At 40.2% G+C, this 5,000-nt stretch overlaps 1 long non-coding RNA gene across 1 annotated transcript in view; it reads right to left on the bottom strand.

Annotated features, from left to right (window-relative positions):
• Nucleotides 1-1,284, bottom strand: part of LOC138012739 (uncharacterized) — a 12,680-nt gene extending 11,396 nt beyond the window's left edge. The window contains exon 1 of the long non-coding RNA XR_011125070.1: nt 1,125-1,284. This is a non-coding gene — a long non-coding RNA (uncharacterized lncRNA). The remainder of the gene's footprint in view (nt 1-1,124) is intronic.
• Nucleotides 1,285-5,000: the final 3,716 nt, after the last annotated feature.

Below are 5,000 nucleotides of genomic sequence, written 5' to 3'. Positions count from 1 at the left end.
ATATCCTCTGGTTCAATCCACCATACAACCTGCAAGTCAAGACCAACATCGGAAAAAAATTCATCTACCTGATCAAGAAACACTTCCACAAAGGCCACAAGCTTCACAAAATTCTAAACACGAACACAATCAAGCTTAGCTACTGCTGCACAACCAACATGACAGGCATTATCAGGCAACACAATGCAAAAGTATTAAACGCCACAAAAACACCTAACGAAGCACAGCTATGCAATTGCAGAAACAAGCAATCATGCCCCTTAGACGGCAAATGTCTATCATCGTCTATAGTCTATAGAGCCGAAGTGACAAGCGATAACTACGGAGCGTCAGAGGGAGAATTTAAAACCCGATACAACAATCACACTAAATCCTTCAGGCATAAAGTACTGCAGTGAGACGGAGTTATCGAGGCATATCTGGAGTCTAAAGGACTATAACATCAATTACACGCTACCCTGGGCAATAGAGTCTTTCGCCTCACCACACAAATGTGGATCAAAGAGATGCGACCTGTGCCTTACAGAAAAGTTAGAATCTCTTTACGGTGGCCAATTTACATTATCAATAAAACCAAATTTTTGTATACTACTTCCCCACCGACGCAGCATCACAGTTTCTTTAGAAACTACCCCTTCATAATAAAAGGAGATACGCGCCACCTACTGAACAAAAGAAACGAGTTAATTTCTAAATGCAGACACAAGAACAAATACGGTTTTATTATACCTTTTGTCGAACTTAAAATAGCACGCTCCCCTAGAGTATTAGAATGGTCTTTAAATGAGTTAGAATGCAAATGTAAGATCTGTAGCCTGATGATTGTCTAAACATGAAGTCGCTACGCTGTGAAGTAATCTTTCTTCTAAACGTTATATTCGCTCTACTTCACGTATCGAGCACTCTGCAGCTAACTGGAACCCCCTACTTGCGCTGTATATATATTTATATATATATATCCAAGGGGAAAGGGGGATTGACGCTTTTTCGCCTAATGCTGTGTGTCAACGACCATTGAAGGACGGCGGTGGATCCACAACAACTTTGACAATGTTTATATGACGTAATTTTATCGTCAATAAATAAAATTATGAGAGACACGTGTAAAAACTAGCGTCAACTACCTTTCCATGTCTTCTTTCCACACCTGTTACAACTCACTTCAAAACACATTTTCTCCAAAAAGTCTTAGGCCCAAGTGTATCGACGACTGTACTATTTACAATATATTATAGGTCCGGTAAGGTCCGGTACGTTTTGCGAAAGATTGCGAGAGCATTGCGAGATCAATCTCGTACCCAGAGTCCTCGGGCTTTTTGGCCAGCGGGTGAGCGCCCGGAGAGACTCAAGAGAGTCTGGGATAATCGACTTGAACTATATTTTTGATTGGCCGCTTGCTTAACAATGGCAGTCCGACAGGAAGTCGGTAAGTAATTCGGAAGCCCCAGAATTTGGAGGGAGATTCAAAATCTAAAACTAGTTTCAGTGCTGTTTGTTTTTTTCTACCTCAGAAATATATAAATCACAAAAATAAAAAGGTTTGAATTATGTCTTATACCGTACGGGAATTTTCCCACGCTGCTAAAAAGTAATTACTGTTGCTGTTGCAAAAGTACCGTGGGAAAACATTATATCAGTCTCTTTGAGGAGAAATCCGTGGAATAAGGTCTTGTCGAAGCCATTCAGAATTACGGAAACATCAAATCGTAGTAGAAGAGGACATTTGTGTCCTTTCCACAAAAATTTGTCGATCGTGTTGCTTTGCACGATGGCATTTTGAACGATGGAATGTATTCTGAAACACCAAAAATACTCTTACCTATAGCATCAGAGGTTTCATCTTCACTTGCTGTTACAGCAAGCCAATGATCATTTCTCCATTTTCTTTGTGTGTAAGGCTAAACTTCTTGTTTCTCGAACACTTTCAATCCGCCATTTCTACTGTTTACGGTTTTCTCTTTTCTGTTTCCGGTTAAACTCAAGCATACGTAATAAGACCGGAACCCACGTTTTCTGGGAAAATGGAGTCGATTATCCCAGAGTCTCTCCGGGCGCTCACCCGCTGGCCAAAAAGCCCGAGGACTCTGGGTACGAGATTGTTGCGAGATCCTCTGGACAACAAAGGGAAAACCGCTGACAATAAAAATAGTTTTGCAAAAACAACCTCCTTCCCAGGGTCTTCTCCCGACTTACCGCCATATTGCGGCGGGTCTTGGTCGCAGGTTGCAGGTCATTGTTTCACCAATACAGAAAGTATCCTAAACATTCATAAAAGCTAAACTTAGGCCTAAAAACTTTTGCTTAGGCCTAAGATTAGCTTTTTAAGAATGACCTGCAACCCGCGACCTGATAAACCCGTGACCCAAATGAGTCACCGACATGCCACCGACGCACCTTATACGTTATAAGTTTAAACAGCGTAAACCGTTATAAGTTTAAACAGCGCCCAACGCGTCGGCCGACAGTCGACCGACAGTCGACCGTCAGTCGACCGACAGTCGGCCGACGCGTTGGCCGACGTGTTGGCCGACGCGTTGGTGGGATCGGATTCTTAAATTTTACCCAATTTTAATATGAATCTCCGTAAAAATAAATGATTTTTAACTTATATTCCATGTATTCTTATTCCAGAATACGGTCAATCGAACGCACCCTTACTTAGTGCTGCGTGGTTTGAGCAAGGGGACATTAAGCCGCGGCTACACGAGCCATTTTTGTCTCGCGAATCGAATCTAATAAGAACGTTTCTTTCAAGTGTTGAAGCTGCTTTGAGCCACCTTAATTGCCCGAGGGCACTTGCGATTACTTGTTCATCACATAAAGGGCAAAATTATCGATCGCGTAGCTTCCTTGCCTTTCCTTCTAAGACTTTTCTTGACGATAGGAACTCTGTATCTCTCACGATAGACTTGGGATAAGTTTTGCTTCTTAAATGGCGATCTAAAGCTGCCTGAATTACCTTCAGCGAGTCTGGTTCGTAGTCTTTACCATTTTCCTTCCTCAGCTCAGCACTTCGTTAAGCTCTGGTACTTCGTAGCTTTCAAGTTGCTCATTTTTTCCTCTCGTCTTTGCCCAGACCAACGAAAAAACAGTGAAGCTCAAACATTTCTCTCACCTGATAAAACATGTTTTAACTGACAAACGTTTGCGAAAGAGTCAAACAAACGCATTAAAAACCAAGTGCATTGAATTTTGTTGACAATGCAAAACTATGTGCGAACCGCTTACGAAACGGCCTGTTTTTCTTCTTTTTTACCGAAGGATAAGACAAAAAAAGAAAACACTTCTTTTACACTTTCCAAAATCACGAAACAAATTCGAATTCAAATGTTCGCAAGGAATGACAGTTTATCAACGTGCTGTTTTCTTTTTTTTTTTAAAGAGTTTAAAAACTTCTATTTGGGGTTGGTATGACACACAATGTGCAATTACACCTAAATCTCTAATGAGAGTTAAAACAGCCAAAGTATTCTAACAACGACTTAAGAAAGCAATGACATCATGGAATTTGTGAAAATCTTAGGATAAAATGCTGGACTTTTGTTAAGACTTATTACAGGGCTTATGTAACTAAGGGACGCTTTTGTTAAATTTGATAACATCTAAATAAAAATGAGCAGGGTGCTATGAAAGTCTGTCCCTTTTGCAGATTATCGAAGATTACAACTTTAGATACCATTTCTTTCTATGATAAAGCTGTTTTCATACCTGAACAATTTTCTTTATATGGAAGACATTTCCACACTTACACATAAGCTAAAGGTCTAAAGAAGTTATTCAGCTTAATAAAATCTCAACGCCTACATGTATTTTATCAGACAACCATTCTCAGAATTTAACTAAATGTGCAGTGCTGTGTAGTTCAGTTCAATTATTAAAGTTGATCAGTTCTGTTTTATATCATGAACATTTAGTCTCTTCCCAAAAGCGAAAAACCGTGTTTGAAACCAAGCACTTACAGATTATTGTAGTGGTTTTTTGTATCTGGCGTGGTAAATTATGTTTGCATTGTCTGTTGCCTAAGACTCAGCTCGTTACATGTATATTGTAAGTCTCCTTGTATTAAGTTCACTATGTGGAATTGTCGACGTGTAGCACATCAGATGGCTGACTGTACTCTCCTAATAAACTATTTAATTTTCCAGGAAAATTCGGTTTGATCAAACGTGTTGATAAAGGTCGAATTACGTTTCGAGCGTTAGCCCTTCGTCAGAGCGAATAGAGGAATTGTGGATGTTGTTGGTTTTTATGTGGGAAGAGCTTGCCATTGGTGGAAATATGGTAACATGAATTTGTGCTAAATTAATGGGATGAGAGGCGTTCATTGATTCCGTGAGGATAGAGTATACCTAGTTGAAAGATGAATTTTTGTTCCAGATTCTTACGGCTTCCTGTGTTCCCGTGGAGTAAGGATAAGCCGCAACTTGTCACGCTGTGGTGGGAGTGATTAGGGAGATTAAAATAGGGCGCAACTGACTTTGTTGCATCTGTGTCCGCCAATCTTCTCCCTGTTTCGCCTATGTAGGTTTTCTTACATAGCGTGCAGGTTATGCAAGAGATGACATTTGCGGAGATACATGTAAAGTGGTCAGTGCTTTTAACGGTGATCGATTCGGTCCTCAGATCTTAACCATCTTAGAAATAAAAGGACAAGTTTTGCATCGTGTGCGTGTACATTTGAAAGTTCCCAGTTGGTTGTCAGACTTAATTGCGCTCCTAACTAGAAAGTTACCTATGTTTAGTTTCGGGATAATTGCGGAGAACTTTCGACCTTTTTCAACACGTTTGATAAAACCACATTTTCCTGTTTCACTCTGCCACCGACGCAGAAACCACAGTTTTTTCTGAAACTAGAAATTTGTTTAAACAAAAAATATGAGCGAGGTGGAACTGCTGTATACATGTACTCTGCCACATTTGAGGCCAGTTCATTTTGGGGGTTCTTTGCATGAAAACAATGGATATCTACAATGTAGGTCACTTGAGCATGATACAATCCC

Source organism: Montipora foliosa, chromosome 8, assembly GCF_036669935.1.
Source record: "Montipora foliosa isolate CH-2021 chromosome 8, ASM3666993v2, whole genome shotgun sequence".
Lineage (NCBI taxonomy): Eukaryota > Metazoa > Cnidaria > Anthozoa > Scleractinia > Acroporidae > Montipora > Montipora foliosa.
This window is presented reverse-complemented; position numbering and strand designations above follow the sequence as displayed.